This window comes from Trifolium pratense, linkage group LG4 (assembly GCF_020283565.1).
Source record: "Trifolium pratense cultivar HEN17-A07 linkage group LG4, ARS_RC_1.1, whole genome shotgun sequence".
Lineage (NCBI taxonomy): Eukaryota > Viridiplantae > Streptophyta > Magnoliopsida > Fabales > Fabaceae > Trifolium > Trifolium pratense.
In genome coordinates, this window is record NC_060062.1 from 33,996,186 (window position 1) to 34,013,625 (window position 17,440).

General features: G+C 32.4%; 1 long non-coding RNA gene across 23 annotated transcripts in view; it reads left to right on the forward strand.

The window, feature by feature from the left end:
* The first annotated feature begins 218 nt into the window (after positions 1 to 218).
* LOC123921705 overlaps positions 219 to 17,440 on the forward strand; it is a 29,174-nt gene continuing 11,952 nt past the window's right edge. For 7 of the 23 annotated variants that reach the window (XR_006814156.1, XR_006814155.1, XR_006814159.1 and 4 more), the window contains exons 1-20: positions 236 to 601; positions 970 to 1,107; positions 3,220 to 3,262; positions 3,851 to 3,934; positions 4,077 to 4,182; positions 4,331 to 4,508; positions 7,414 to 7,470; positions 7,589 to 7,682; positions 7,778 to 7,846; positions 8,664 to 8,706; positions 9,296 to 9,379; positions 9,522 to 9,627; positions 9,776 to 9,953; positions 12,591 to 12,647; positions 12,766 to 12,857; positions 12,953 to 13,021; positions 13,839 to 13,881; positions 14,471 to 14,554; positions 14,697 to 14,802; positions 14,951 to 15,128. This is a non-coding gene — a long non-coding RNA (uncharacterized LOC123921705). Of the gene's footprint in view, positions 602 to 969; positions 3,263 to 3,850; positions 3,935 to 4,076; positions 4,183 to 4,282; positions 4,509 to 7,413; positions 7,471 to 7,588; positions 7,683 to 7,777; positions 7,847 to 8,663; positions 8,707 to 9,295; positions 9,380 to 9,521; positions 9,628 to 9,727; positions 9,954 to 12,590; positions 12,648 to 12,765; positions 12,858 to 12,952; positions 13,022 to 13,838; positions 13,882 to 14,470; positions 14,555 to 14,696; positions 14,803 to 14,902; positions 15,129 to 17,440 lie in introns of all 23 variants that reach the window. The other 16 variants (XR_006814162.1, XR_006814169.1, XR_006814163.1 and 13 more) reach the window with 15 other exon arrangements.

Below are 17,440 nucleotides of genomic sequence, written 5' to 3' on the forward strand. Positions count from 1 at the left end.
CAAAAATCTATTTTTTTCGAAAATAATTTTCAAGAAAATTATTGAAAATAGCTTTTCATTTTGATGAGAAAAATAAATTTTTTATAAATATGAATTTTGAAAAAATCTGAAACAAATAGAAGGAAAATAAAAATGATTTTTTTTTTTGAAAAAATTAGATTTTTATCTTGGAAAATCTGAAACACCTATATGACGCGTACAACAAACACATGCTATTCAATTCTTGAATGTTAAAAAATCATTTTTTTTGGAAAATCTGAAACACCTAACAAACGCATGTTATTCAATTCTTGAATGATTTGGTTTGTAATTCACTATCACCATCGCTACTGCAATCTTTCATTATCCATCTTTTTAAATTTGAATTCTATTTCATTCTAATTCATAATCGATTCATTCAACCCAATTTGTTTTCTGTTTGCGACACTCTTTCGTTCTCCGTCATTCATCATAACGCTACGCTAGAAAACCTCACAACACAACACAACACAACACGTTCGTGTAACTCGCTTACTTGACTCGCCCCGTAACTCGTTCTCTTCGTTTTCCATTTTTTCATCACGCCGAAGGCTAAAGCGGATTCCAAACCCGCTGATAACAGGTAAATCGTTTCTATCCGTTTTTTTTCTTCTTTTCTTCTGATTTTGATTTTTAGGTTTTAGATGAACAACTTTCATCAACAATTTGTAATGAATCGTTCGATCTTGTTTTTAATTCGATTTTCATGTATGATTACTCGAACCCTAGAAATTATATTTGATCAGTCCCTTAAAAAATACACAGAATATAACTCGTTATTTTAGGGTTTCATGATTCTGCTGCGCTTGCTTGATTGTATTTGAAATGGAAAAGAATTTTAAGATTCTTGACTGAATCTTCAGTTTCTCTGCCACTGTAATTGCAAAAATTTTAGATTCTTGACTAAATCTTCATGTTATAATGATACTTTTGTGGTGAATTACTTCACAGTTGCTTCCACTACTTGGGTTAATTTTGATGATATGGAAGCTATTAAAGAAAAAGTTTCCTATGCAAAGTAAAATGGATTACTCGGTTACAATGTTTTCAAAGTTGGGAATGATGACAATTGGGTCCTTTCCAAGGCAGGTAAATTTGAAATTATTACACACTTCTGAGACTGTTTGGGAGAGCTGGTAAAAACAACTTATGATGTGTGCATAAGTTGTTTTTCATGATTATTGTACTAAGATGTGATTTTTTAATGAATTGTTTTTTATTAGACCTGTTTGAAGGCTTATTTTCAAACCCAAATTGTTTTTCAATTTTTATTTTTATACTATATGATACTCTTTATTATTTAATTTCTCATTTTCTTGATTCAAGAATGAATGATTGAATACATTTCGACTCTATTTGTAAACTGAGCAATCTATTGGAGTTAATGAAGTTTTTTTTAATGAATTTTTATTTTCAATATGATTTTGTCGGTTAAATTGTAATTTAAATTATTCTTGTGATTTTATTTAAGTTGAAAACCTAAAGGTATTATGAGGTATGCATGAATACTCTAATAATTTGAATGATAAATATATTTTTTTGGTTGGACTGAGTAATAGTGTGTACTTAATTAAAAATATTAATCCTACATTATAATTGGTCTAATTATATTTTCTCTAAAACATTTTAACAAATTGAGTTATTTATATGTTTTGATAAAGGTGCTTCACTATTCATATCTCTACAATATATATTAAACGGACAAAGTTAGTAATTAGTTAGTAATTACTAAAACATATATTGAATATATTTTAGTTTCCAATATATATTTTATTAAACTGACAAAGTTAGTAATTAGTTGCCAATGTTAGTATTTTTGTTTTCAATATATTGAATATGGGTTCTATCAGATTGTTACTGTTACTAGGTAATCTGTTTGCAAAACAATAGTAATGATATTCTTGTTGGTTACTTGGTTTATTTATTTCTTACAAGTAATTCATGCAATTTGCTAAGTTTTACTACAATTGTACTTTATGACACAATCAGTGATGGTATGCTCAGTTCCTAAAACATACCATTGTTTTTTTCATTTTCACCAAGGTAAGTATTTGTGTGGGTTTTACCTTTTTCGTATTGCTTCCCTATACTCTTTTGAAAATTAGCAACTGCGCATACATATATCTATTTGATACTTGATAGACCTGACCTGTGTTTGCTTCACTATTCATATCTCTATTTGATATTAGCTGGTTCTTTTTAATACTTAATGTACTTTATATGGTTTTAATGACATTTGTCTTTATATATCACTGTTTGATCTTTATGACTATGTATCTTAGGTTGGTGGCCGATTTTGAAATTCAAATCATATCATTCTCGAGACTAATCGATAGTAATTAGTTAGTAATTACTAAAACATATATTGAATATATTTTAGTTGCCAATATATATTTTATTAAACTGACAAAGTTAGTAATTAGTTGCCAATGTTAGTATTTTTGTTTTCAATATATTGAATATGGGTTCTATCAGATTGTTACTGTTACTAGGTAATCTGTTTGCAAAACAATAGTAATGATATTCTTGTTGGTTACTTGGTTTATTTATTTCTTACAAGTAATTCATGCAATTTGCTAAGTTTTACTACAATTGTACTTTATGACACAATCAGTGATGGTATGTTCAGTTCCTAAAACATACCATTGTTTTTTTCATTTTCACCAAGGTAAGTATTTGTGTGGGTTTTACCTTTTTCGTATTGCTTCCCTATACTCTTTTGAAAATTAGCAACTGCGCATACATATATCAATTTGATACTTGATAGACCTGACCTGTGTTTGCTTCACTATTCATATCTCTATTTGTACAAATTCTGCTTCACTCACTGTTTTTTGTATTTCCACTGGGAGGCCATTTGTTGTTTTACTTCCATCATGCATTTATTTTTCTTATCAAGTAGGTAAATTGTTACAGAGCATAGACTTATAATGCAATACAACCATACTATTAATTTCACACTATTAAATTTTAACATTAGTCACTACATATTAAGGCAAGTTGCAATTTCATTATGCTTCTTATACTATCACTAGATATGCATGGTCGTCACATGTCTCAATGTCTGATTGTAGTGTTCTTGCTCAAATTTATGTGCATAAAAACCAGTTTAACCTATTTCAGTGTTATGTTTTCTTTTCTTTTTCAAAAACTCAATATCACTAATCCATCGTGGAATTATATGCTTCTTTTCTTCTTCAGTTTTGACATAGACAATGGACCTAAAGCTGCCTAGTATATTCAGGTTTGTTTTTATTATTTCCACTAATTAGTCTCAAGATTCATTTTTCTATAATTTGATCAATTTAGAAATTCTAATACATACTATTAATTTATACCAGTTTTGTTTAAATTCTCCTGTAAATAAATAATGGAAGAAAATGATTCTATGAAATTCTTAGATATGTGGTTGGCGTTATACTGTGAACTGTGTTATATTGATCAAGGTGCTAAGAAGTTGATATTTCTTTAATTTAGGGAACCTATTAAGAAACCTAAAAGAGAAAGATTTATGTTGAAAAAGTAACTATTTAGAATTTTCAGAAGTTGACTTCACAATTTCCAATGCAACAACTTGGAAGCATATAATGTGATGCGCCTAGTGTGGGCAACACGTTCCTATTTCTGCATTGCACATTTTTCAAATTATTCACAAAACCTTTGAAAAGAGAAGCCCTCAAAATACAAACAATTTTTAAAACTCTACCTGCACTGAGAAATATCTCTTTTTCCCATTTTCTAGAAGGAATAAAAATTATATTCTCGTGGGAATTCAGTGTTGGACTTAACATTATGTATATTCTTCTTCTCGGTTGAACCGATGAATTTGCAGGAAGCAGTGGCTAAGTGGCATCAACTGCGGCCATGGTGTTTGATTTTGAAAGTATTTTTACAACAAAGAATTTTTTTTAATGAGGTAAGAGTTTTTCTTAGGAATGTTGTATCTCTTGCACTTATCTGGGTTCTTGATTTTCTAATGGAAGATTCTTGTAAGTATGCTCTCCTAACTATATATTTGTGTTGTGATTCTAGATTAACATTTGCATCACTTTTTTCAGCTCATGAAGTATATGAAGATCATCATAACAGAAGGTTGCTGAAATTGTTCTGCTTAGACTACTACACTTCTCTTAGGAATAGTAGTATTTTGCTACTACCACCAAGGTAAGGATATAATTAATTAAATTTCACCGTAGAATGATAAAATTGAATAATAATTAACTTTTAATATTTTATTTATCTCACACTGTTTTGGCTGGAACAGTGACCAATATTAAAAGAATAATATACAAACTGAGGATATATTTATCAGCAGGTGAAGAAGATCATTATGCAAATGGTTCTGATTTATTAATATTCGGTTATCTCACAATTAAAGTAGCAAAAAATAACTTCTCAGAAGAAAATAAGTTAGGAAAGGGTGGATTTGGAGCTGTGTACAAGGTAACGTTTCGAAGTTAGGAAAGGGTGGATTTGGAGCTGTGTACAAGGTAACGTTTCGAAATTCATCTTCTTGTGAAATGTTTCGATCAAATAGGAACTTTGAAATGTAAATTGAAGTATGAATTGGATAGTAATGATGCAATCTTCCAGTATGAATTTCATTTTTTTTAGATGCAAAATTGAATATGTCCCTTAATTGAGTTTATGTCCCACGATGTCCCTAAAATTAATAGTCTGAATGCAATTTCAATGTGAATGCTTCGTAACTTCACATGTAAGTGGAGAAGACCCTCGGTGTCTTGGTTACAAAATTGAATATATGTCCCTTAATTGAGTTTATGTCCCACGATGTCGCTAAAATTGATAGTCTGAATGTAATTTCAATGTGAATGCTTAACTTCACATAGAATTAGAGAAGAAGACCCTTGGTGCCTTAGATGCAAAATTGAATATATGTCCCTTAATTGAGTTTATGTCCCACAATGTCGCTAAAATTGATAGTCTGAATGTAATTTCAATGTGAAGGCTTAACTTCACATGTAATTAGAGAAGAAGACCCTTGGTGCCTTAGATGCAAAATTGAATATATGTCCCTTAATTGAGTTTATGTCCCACGATGTTCCTAAAATTAATAGTCTAAATGCAATTTCAATGTGAATGCTTCGTAACTTCACATGTAAGTGGAGAAGACCCTCGGTGCCTTGGTTACAAAATTGAATATATGTCCCTTAATTGAGTTTATGTCCCACGATGTCCCTAAAATTGATAGTCCGAATGCAATTTCAATGTGAATGTTTCATAACTTCACATGTAATTGGAGAAGAAGACCCTTGGTGCCTTAGATGCAAAATTGAATATATGTCCCTTAATTGAGTTTATGTCCCACAATGTCGCTAAAATTGATAGTCTGAATGTAATTTCAATGTGAATGCTTAACTTCACATCTAATTAGAGAAGAAGACCCTTGGTGCCTTAGATGCAAAATTGAATATATGTCCCTTAATTGAGTTTATGTCCCACGATGTTGCTAAAATTAATAGTCTGAATGCAATTTCAATGTGAATGCTTCGTAACTTCACATGTAAGTGGAGAAGACCCTCCGTGCCTTGGTTACAAAATTGAATATATGTCCCTTAATTGAGTTTATGTCCCACGATGTCCCTAAAATTGATAGTCCGAATGCAATTTCAATGTGAATGTTTCATAACTTCACATGTAATTGGAGAAGAAGACCCTTGGTGCCTTAGATGCAAAATTGAATATATGTCCCTATTGAGTTTATGTCCCACGATGTCCCTAAAATTGATAGTCTGAATGCAATTTCAATGTGAATGCTTCGTAACTTTACATGTAATTGGGGAAGAAGACCTTTGGTGTCTTAGATGCAAAATTGAGTATATGTCCCTATTAAGTTTATGTCCCACGATGTCCCTAAAATTAATAGTCTGAATGCAATATCAATGTGAATGTTTCATAACATCACATGTAAGTGGAGAAGACCCTTGGTGCCTTGGATGAAAAATTAAATACATGTCCCTTAATTGAGTTTATGTCCCACGATGTCCCTAAAATTTATAGTCTCAATGTCATTTCAACGTGAATGCTTCATAACTTCACATGTAATTGGAGTAGATGACCCTCGGTGCTTTAGATGCCAAATTGAATATATGTCCCTATTGAGTTTATGTTCCACGATGTCCCTAAAATTGATAGTCTGAATGCAATTTCAATGTGAATGCTTCATAACTTTACATGTAATTGCGGAAGAAGACCTTTGGTGCCTTAAATGCAAAATTGAGTATATGGCCCTGTTAAGCTTATGTGCCACGATTTTCCTAAAATTAATAGTCTGAATGCAATATCAATGTGAATGTTTCATAACTTCACATGTAAGTGGAGAAGACCCTTGGTGCCTTGGATGAAAAATTAAATATATGTCCCTTAATTGAGTTTATTTCCCACGATGTCCCTCAAATTGATAGTCTGAATGCAATTTCAATGTGAATACTTCATAACTTCACATGTAATTGGAGAAGAAGACCCTTGGTGCCTTAGATACAAAATCGAATGTATGTCCCTATTGAGTTTATGTCCCACGATGTCCCTGTAATTGATAGTCCGAATGCAACTTCAATGTGAATGGTTCATAACTTCTTATATAACTAGAGAAGACCCTTGGTGCCTTGCTTACAAAATTGAATATATGTCCCTTAATTGAGTTTATGTCTCACGATGTCCCTAAAATTGATTGTCTGAATGCAATTTCAATGTGAATGTCTCATAACTTCACATGTAATTGGAGAAGAAGACCATTGGTGCCTTAGATGCAAAATTGAATATATGTCCTTTAATTGAGTTTATGTCCCACGATGTCCCTAAAATTGATAGTCTGAATGCAATTTCAATGTGAATGCTTCATAACTTCACATGTAATTGGAGAAGAAGACCTTCGGTGCCTTAGATGCAAAATTGAATATATGTCCCTTAATTGAGTTTATGTTCCACGATGTACCTAAAATTCATAGTCTGAATGCAATTTCAATGTGAATGTTTCATAACTTCACATGTAATTGGAGAAGAAGACCCTTGGTGTCTTAGATGCAAAATTGAAAATATGTCCCTTAATTGAGTTTATGTCCCACGATGTCCCTAAAATTCATAGTCTGGATGCAATTTCAATGTGAATGCTTCATAATTTCACATGTAATTGGAGAAGAAGACCCTTGGTGTCTTAGATGCAAAATTGAATATATGTCCCTTAATTGAGTTTATGTCCCTTGATGTCCCAAATTTGATAGTCCGAATGCAACTTCAATGTGAATGGTTCATAACTTCTTATATAACTGGAGAAGACCCTTAGCTCCTTAAATGCAAAATTGATAGTCTTGGTTTTTTTTTTCTTTTTTTTTTCTTCTGTATGTGTCAATTAATGTGTGACTTTGTTTGTTTTAGGTTGCAAATTTTGGGTCTTTCAGGACAATGGTGTACCTTCCAACTAGTGATATTTATGTAAGTCATCCTTTTCATATTGTGATGCTTAACTGAGCTGAACATTTCCTATAAACTAGGACATGTGGCTGATTGATTGATATGCACACTGGTATCAACAAATCTTTTTTGGCTGCAGGTCGTGATTCTGAAATTAGGCTTACCGAATCGGCAGATTGGTTTGAATGCAATTTCTAGATTTGTCACAGAGAAGTATGGCAAAAACGATACAGGTCTGGTTACTCAAATATCAGTTTTTTGGTTGCCAACATGAAGTGTTGATTCTAAATTTTAAGTGCCCGGTGTTTTGCTTCTGAATGTTTCTCAGGTCATTGGAAAGGCTCGCGTGCCAATTATTAAATTCGTTAAAGAAGAGTGCTTTTTCCTTTGATATAAGGTTTGACGACATTCTCCTCTTTGATTTTTGATTTCTAGTTTTTTGTTTCACACTTTTCCTTGACTGTAATACGCTTATTGCTTATGCCACTTAATGATGTTAATGTCATCATAATGTTTTAGCTTACTGGTAATTTATTTATATAACTGTATATGATATTAGATGTTGTTTGAAGTATTTAACTTGAACCTCATTGCATATGTTGAATTTTTATGATTTTCTGTATTTGTGCAAACTACTAGTTGAAACTTCTGAAAAATACATGATGGCTTTTAATTTATTGTCTGTGTATTGTGGAGTGGGGTTATTTTGCAATACCATATGCTGTATCTTTCATGGGAATTTTTTTTTTTGACATGATATATAATATGCACCATATGAAGTCGTTTTTGTGCTTGTTCATTAATTTTTCTTCTGTGTACATACAAATTCTGCTTCACTCACTGTTTTTTGTATTTCCACTGGGAGGCCATTTGTTGTTTTTCTTCCATCATGCATTTATTTTTCTTATCAAGTAGGTAAATTGTTACAGAGCATAGACTTATAATGCAATACAGCCATACTATTAATTTCACACTATTAAATTTTAACATTAGTCACTACATATTAAGGCAAGTTGCAATTTCATTATGCCTCTTATACTATCACTAGATATGCATGGTCGTCACATGTCTCAATGTCTGATTGTGGTGTTCTTGCTCAAATTTATGTGCATAAAAACCAGTTTAACCTATTTCAGTGTTATGTTTTCTTTTCTTTTTCAAAAACTCAATATCACTAATCCATCGTGGAATTATATGCTTCTTTTCTTCTTCAGTTTTGACATAGACAATGGAACTAAAGCTGCCTAGTATATTCAGGTTTGCTTTTATTATTTCCACTAATTAGTCTCAAGATTCATTTTTCTATAATTTGATCAATTTACAAATTCTAATACATACTATTAATTTATACCAGTTTTGTTTAAATTCTCCTGTAAATAAATAATGGAAGAAAATGATTCTATGAAATTCTTAGATATGTGGTTGGCGTTATACTGTGAACTGTGTTATATTGATCAAGGTGCTAAGAAGTTGATATTTCTTTAATTTAAGGGAACCTATTAAGAAACCTAAAAGAGAAAGTTTTATGTTGAAAAAGTAACTATTTAGAATTTTCAGAAGTTGACTTCACAATTTCAAATGCAACAACTTGGAAGCATATAATGTGATGCGCCTAGTGTGGGCAACACGTTCCTATTTCTGCATTGCACATTTTTCAAATTATTCACAAAACCTTTGAAAAGAGAAGCCCTCAAAATACAAACAATTTTTAAAACTCTACCTGCACTGAGAAATATCTCTTTTTCCCATTTTCTAGAAGGAATAAAAATTATATTCTCGTGGGAATTCAGTGTTGGACTTAACATTATGTATATTCTTCTTCTCGGTTGAACCGATGAATTTGCAGGAAGCAGTGGCTAAGTGGCATCAACTGCGGCCATGGTGTTTGATTTTGAAAGTATTTTTACAACAAAGAATTTTTTTTAATGAGGTAAGAGTTTTTCTTAGGAATGTTGTATCTCTTGCACTTATCTGGGTTCTTGATTTTCTAATGGAAGATTCTTGTAAGTATGCTCTCCTAACTATATATTTGTGTTGTGATTCTAGATTAACATTTGCATCACTTTTTTCAGCTCATGAAGTATATGAAGATCATCATAACAGAAGGTTGCTGAAATTGTTCTGCTTAGACTACTACACTTCTCTTAGGAATAGTAGTATTTTGCTACTACCACCAAGGTAAGGATATAATTAATTAAATTTCACCGTAGAATGATAAAATTGAATAATAATTAACTTTTAATATTTTATTTATCTCACACTGTTTTGGCTGGAACAGTGACCAATATTAAAAGAATAATATACAAACTGAGGATATATTTATCAGCAGGTGAAGAAGATCATTATGCAAATGGTTCTGATTTATTAATATTCGGTTATCTCACAATTAAAGTAGCAAAAAATAACTTCTCAGAAGAAAATAAGTTAGGAAAGGGTGGATTTGGAGCTGTGTACAAGGTAACGTTTCGAAGTTAGGAAAGGGTGGATTTGGAGCTGTGTACAAGGTAACGTTTAAAAATTCATCTTCTTGTGAAATGTTTCGTTCAAATAGGAACTTTGAAATGTAAATTGAATTATGAATTGGATAGTAATGATGCAATCTTCCGGTATGAATTTCATTTTTTTTAGATGCAAAATTGAATATGTCCCTTAATTGAGTTTATGTCCCACGATGTCCCTAAAATTAATAGTCTGAATGCAATTTCAATGTGAATGCTTCGTAACTTCACATGTAAGTGGAGAAGACCCTCGGTGTCTTGGTTACAAAATTGAATATATGTCCCTTAATTGAGTTTATGTCCCACGATGTCGCTAAAATTGATAGTCTGAATGTAATTTCAATGTGAATGCTTAACTTCACAAGTAATTAGAGATGAAGACCCTTGGTGCCTTAGATGCAAAATTGAATATATGTCCCTTAATTGAGTTTATGTCCCACGATGTCGCTAAAATTGATAGTCTGAATGTAATTTCAATGTGAATGCTTAACTTCACATGTAATTAGAGAAGAAGACCCTTGGTGCCTTAGATGCAAAATTGAATATATGTCCCTTAATTGAGTTTATGTCCCACGATGTTCCTAAAATTAATAGTCTGAATGCAATTTCAATGTGAATGCTTCGTAACTTCACATGTAAGTGGAGAAGACCCTCGGTGCCTTGGTTACAAAATTGAATATATGTCCCTTAATTGAGTTTATGTTCCACGATGTCCCTAAAATTGATAGTCCGAATGCAATTTCAATGTGAATGTTTCATAACTTCACATGTAATTGGAGAAGAAGACCCTTGGTGCCTTAGATGCAAAATTGAATATATGTCCCTATTGAGTTTATGTCCTACGATGTCCCTAAAATTGATAGTCTGAATGCAATTTCAATGTGAATGCTTCGTAACTTTACATGTAATTGGGGAAGAAGATCTTTGGTGTCTTAGATGCAAAATTGAGTATATGTCCCTATTAAGTTTATGTCCCACGATGTCCCTAAAATTAATAGTCTGAATGCAATATCAATGTGAATGTTTCATAACATCACATGTAAGTGGAGAAGACCTTTGGTGCCTTGGATGAAAAATTAAATACATGTCCCTTAATTGAGTTTATGTCCCACGATGTCCCTAAAATTTATAGTCTGAATGTCATTTCAACGTGAATGCTTCATAACTTCACATGTAACTGGAGTAGATGACCCTCGATGCTTTAGATGCAAAATTGAATATATGTCCCTATTGAGTTTATGTTCCACGATGTTCCTAAAATTGATAGTCTGAATGCAATTTCAATGTGAATGCTTCATAACTTTACATGTAATTGCGGAAGAAGAACTTTGGTGCCTTAAATGCAAAATTGAGTATATGGCCCTGTTAAGCTTATGTGCCACGATTTTCCTAAAATTAATAGTCTGAATGCAATATCAATGTGAATGTTTCATAACTTCACATGTAAGTGGAGAAGACCCTTGGTGCCTTGGATGAAAAATTAAATATATGTCCCTTAATTGAGTTTATTTCCCACGATGTCCCTCAAATTGATAGTCTGAATGCAATTTCAATGTGAATACTTCATAACTTCACATGTAATTGGAGAAGAAGACCCTTGGTGCCTTAGATGCAAAGTCGAATATATGTCCCTATTGAGTTTATGTCCCACGATGTCCCTGTAATTGATAGTCCGAATGCAACTTCAATGTGAATGGTTCATAACTTCTTATATAACTAGAGAAGACCCTTGGTGCCTTGCTTACAAAATTGAATATATGTCCCTTAATTGAGTTTATGTCTCACGATGTCCCTAAAATTGATTGTCTGAATGCAATTTCAATGCGAATGTCTCATAACTTCACATGTAATTGGAGAAGAAGACCATTGGTGCCTTAGATGCAAAATTGAATATATGTCCTTTAATTGAGTTTATGTCCCACGATGTCCCTAAAATTGATAGTCTGAATGCAATTTCAATGTGAATGCTTCATAACTTCACATGTAATTGGAGAAGAAGACCTTCGGTGCCTTAGATGCAAAATTGAATATATGTCCCTTAATTGAGTTTATGTTCCACGATGTACCTAAAATTCATAGTCTGAATGCAATTTCAATGTGAATGCTTCATAACTTCACATGTAATTGGAGAAGAAGACCCTTGGTGTCTTAGATGCAAAATTGAAAATATGTCCCTTAATTGAGTTTATGTCCCACGATGTCCCTAAAATTCATAGTCTGGATGCAATTTCAATGTGAATGCTTCATAACTTCACATGTAATTGGAGAAGAAGACCCTTGGTGTCTTAGATGCAAAATTGAATATATGTCCCTTAATTGAGTTTATGTCCCACGATGTCCCTAAAATTCATAGTCTGGATGCAATTTCAATGTGAATGCTTCATAACTTCACATGTAATTGGAGAAGAAGACCCTTGGTGTCTTAGATGCAAAATTGAATATATGTCCCTTAATTGAGTTTATGTCCCTTGATGTCCCAAATTTGATAGTCCGAATGCAACTTCAATGTGAATGGTTCATAACTTCTTATATAACTGGAGAAGACCCTTAGCTCCTTAAATGCAAAATTGATAGTCGTGGTTTTTTTTTTCTTTTTTTTTTCTTCTGTATGTGTCAATTAATGTGTGACTTTGTTTGTTTTAGGTTGCAAATTTTGGGTCTTTCAGGACAATGGTGTACCTTCCAACTAGTGATATTTATGTAAGTCATCCTTTTCATATTGTGATGCTTAACTGAGCTGAACCTTTCCTATAAACTAGGACATGTGGCTGATTGATTGATATGCACACTGGTATCAACAAATCTTTTTTGGCTGCAGGTCGTGATTCTGAAATTAGGCTTACCGAATCAGCAGATTGGTTTGAATGCAATTTCTAGATTTGTCAGAGAAGTATGGCAAAAACGATACAGGTCTGGTTACTCAAATATCAGTTTTTTGGTTGCCAACATGAAGTGTTGATTCTAAATTTTAAGTGCCCGGTGTTTTGCTTCTGAATGTTTCTCAGGTCATTGGAAAGGCTCGCGTGCCAATTATTAAATTCGTTAAAGAAGAGTGCTTTTTCCTTTGATATAAGGTTTGACGACATTCTCCTCTTTGATTTTTGATTTCTAGTTTTTTGTTTCACAATTTTCCTTGACTGTAATACGCTTATTGCTTATGCCACTTAATGATGTTAATGTCATCATAATGTTTTAGCTTACTGGTAATTTATTTATATAACTGTATATGATATTAGATGTTGTTTGAAGTATTTAACTTGAACCTCATTGCATATGTTGAATTTTTATGATTTTCTGTATTTGTGCAAACTACTAGTTGAAACTTCTGAAAAATACATGATGGCTTTTAATTTATTGTCTGTGTATTGTGGAGTGGGGTTATTTTGCAATACCATATGCTGTATCTTTCATGGGAATTTTTTTTTTTGACATGATATATAATATGCACCATATGAAGTCGTTTTTGTGCTTGTTCATTAATTTTTCTTCTGTGTACATACAAATTCTGCTTCACTCACTGTTTTTTGTATTTCCACTGGGAGGCCATTTGTTGTTTTTCTTCCATCATGCATTTATTTTTCTTATCAAGTAGGTAAATTGTTACAGAGCATAGACTTATAATGCAATACAACCATACTATTAATTTCACACTATTAAATTTTAACATTAGTCACTACATATTAAGGCAAGTTGCAATTTCATTATGCCTCTTATACTATCACTAGATATGCATGGTCGTCACATGTCTCAATGTCTGATTGTGGTGTTCTTGCTCAAATTTATGTGCATAAAAACCAGTTTAACCTATTTCAGTGTTATGTTTTCTTTTCTTTTTCAAAAACTCAATATCACTAATCCATCGTGGAATTATATGCTTCTTTTCTTCTTCAGTTTTGACATAGACAATGGACCTAAAGCTGCCTAGTATATTCAGGTTTGCTTTTATTATTTCCACTAATTAGTCTCAAGATTCATTTTTCTATAATTTGATCAATTTACAAATTCTAATACATACTATTAATTTATACCAGTTTTGTTTAAATTCTCCTGTAAATAAATAATGGAAGAAAATGATTCTATGAAATTCTTAGATATGTGGTTGGCGTTATACTGTGAACTGTGTTATATTGATCAAGGTGCTAAGAAGTTGATATTTCTTTAATTTAAGGGAACCTATTAAGAAACCTAAAAGAGAAAGTTTTATGTTGAAAAAGTAACTATTTAGAATTTTCAGAAGTTGACTTCACAATTTCCAATGCAACAACTTGGAAGCATATAATGTGATGCGCCTAGTGTGGGCAACACGTTCCTATTTCTGCATTGCACATTTTTCAAATTATTCACAAAACCTTTGAAAAGAGAAGCCCTCAAAATACAAACAATTTTTAAAACTCTACCTGCACTGAGAAATATCTCTTTTTCCCATTTTCTAGAAGGAATAAAAATTATATTCTCGTGGGAATTCAGTGTTGGACTTAACATTATGTATATTCTTCTTCTCGGTTGAACCGATGAATTTGCAGGAAGCAGTGGCTAAGTGGCATCAACTGCGGCCATGGTGTTTGATTTTGAAAGTATTTTTACAACAAAGAATTTTTTTTAATGAGGTAAGAGTTTTTCTTAGGAATGTTGTATCTCTTGCACTTATCTGGGTTCTTGATTTTCTAATGGAAGATTCTTGTAAGTATGCTCTCCTAACTATATATTTGTGTTGTGATTCTAGATTAACATTTGCATCACTTTTTTCAGCTCATGAAGTATATGAAGATCATCATAACAGAAGGTTGCTGAAATTGTTCTGCTTAGACTACTACACTTCTCTTAGGAATAGTAGTATTTTGCTACTACCACCAAGGTAAGGATATAATTAATTAAATTTCACCGTAGAATGATAAAATTGAATAATAATTAACTTTTAATATTTTATTTATCTCACACTGTTTTGGCTAGAACAGTGACCAATATTAAAAGAATAATATACAAACTGAGGATATATTTATCAGCAGGTGAAGAAGATCATTATGCAAATGGTTCTGATTTATTAATATTCGGTTATCTCACAATTAAAGTAGCAAAAAATAACTTCTCAGAAGAAAATAAGTTAGGAAAGGGTGGATTTGGAGCTGTGTACAAGGTAACGTTTCGAAGTTAGGAAAGGGTGGATTTGGAGCTGTGTACAAGGTAACGTTTAGAAATTCATCTTCTTGTGAAATGTTTCGTTCAAATAGGAACTTTGAAATGTAAATTGAAGTATGAATTGGATAGTAATGATGCAATCTTCCGTTATGAATTTCATTTTTTTTAGATGCAAAATTGAATATGTCCCTTAATTGAGTTTATGTCCCACGATGTCCCTAAAATTAATAGTCTGAATGCAATTTCAATGTGAATGCTTCGTAACTTCACATGTAAGTGGAGAAGACCCTCGGTGTCTTGGTTACAAAATTGAATATATGTCCCTTAATTGAGTTTATGTCCCACGATGTCGCTAAAATTGATAGTCTGAATGTAATTTCAATGTGAATGTTTCATAACTTCACATGTAATTGGAGAAGAAGACCTTTGGTGCCTTATATGCAAAATTGAATATATGTCCTTATTGAGTTTATGTCCCACGATGTCCCTAAAATAGATAGTCTGAATGCAATTTCAATGTGAATGCTTCGTAACTTTACATGTAATTGGGGAAGAAGACCTTTGGTGTCTTAGATGCAAAATTGAGTATATGTCCCTATTAAGTTTATGTCCCACGATGTCCCTAAAATTAATAGTCTGAATGCAATATCAATGTGAATGTTTTATAACTTCACATGTAAGTGGAGAAGACCCTTGGTGCCTTGGATGAAAAATTAAATATATGTCCCTTAATTGAGTTTATGTCCCACGATGTCCCTAAAATTTATAGTCTGAATGCCATTGCAACGTGAATGCTTCATAACTTCACATGTAATTGGAGTAGATGACCCTCGGTGACTTAGATGCAAAATTGAATATATGTCCCTATTGAGTTTATGTTCCACGATGTGCCTAAAATTGATAGTCTGAATGTAATTTCAATGTGAATGCTTCATAACTTTACATGTAATTGCGGAAGAAGACCTTTGGTGCCTTAAATGCAAAATCGAATATATTTCCCTATTGAGTTTATGTCCCACGATGTCCCTAAAATTGATAGTCCGAATGCAACTTAAATGTGAATGGTTCATAACTTCACATGTAAGTGGAGAAGACCCTCGGTGTCTTGGTTACAAAATTGAATATATGTCCCTTAATTGAGTTTATGTCCCACGATGTCGCTAAAATTGATAGTCTGAATGTAATTTCAATGTGAATGCTTAACTTCACAAGTAATTAGAGAAGAAGACCCTTGGTGCCTTAGATGCAAAATTGAATATATGTCCCTTAATTGAGTTTATGTCCCACGATGTCCCTAAAATTAATAGTCTGAATGCAATTTCAATGTGAATGCTTCGTAACTTCACATGTAAGTGGAGAAGACCCTCGGTGTCTTGGTTATAAAATTGAATATATGTCCCTTAATTGAGTTTATTTCCCACGATGTCGCTAAAATTGATAGTCTGAATGTAATTTCAATGTGAATGTTTCATAACTTCACATGTAATTGGAGAAGAAGACCTTTGGTGCCTTATATGCAAAATTGAATATATGTCCCTATTGAGTTTATGTCCCACGATGTCCCTAAAATAGATAGTCTGAATGCAATTTCAATGTGAATGCTTCGTAACTTTACATGTAATTGGGGAAGAAGACCTTTGGTGTCTTAGATGCAAAATTGAGTATATGTCCCTATTAAGTTTATGTCCCACGATGTCCCTAAAATTAATAGTCTGAATGCAATATCAATGTGAATGTTTTATAACTTCACATGTAAGTGGAGAAGACCCTTGGTGCCTTGGATGAAAAATTAAATATATGTCCCTTAATTGAGTTTATGTCCCACGATGTCCCTAAAATTTATAGTCTGAATGCCATTGCAACGTGAATGCTTCATAACTTCACATGTAATTGGAGTAGATGACCCTCGGTGACTTAGATGCAAAATTGAATATATGTCCCTATTGAGTTTATGTTCCACGATGTGCCTAAAATTGATAGTCTGAATGTAATTTCAATGTGAATGCTTCATAACTTTACATGTAATTGCGGAAGAAGACCTTTGGTGCCTTAAATGCAAAATCGAATATATTTCCCTATTGAGTTTATGTCCCACGATGTCCCTAAAATTGATAGTCCGAATGCAACTTATATGTGAATGGTTCATAACTTCACATGTAAGTGGAGAAGACCCTCGGTGTCTTGGTTACAAAATTGAATATATGTCCCTTAATTGAGTTTATGTCCCACGATGTCGCTAAAATTGATAGTCTGAATGTAATTTCAATGTGAATGCTTAACTTCACAAGTAATTAGAGAAGAAGACCCTTGGTGCCTTAGATGCAAAATTGAATATATGTCCCTTAATTGAGTTTATG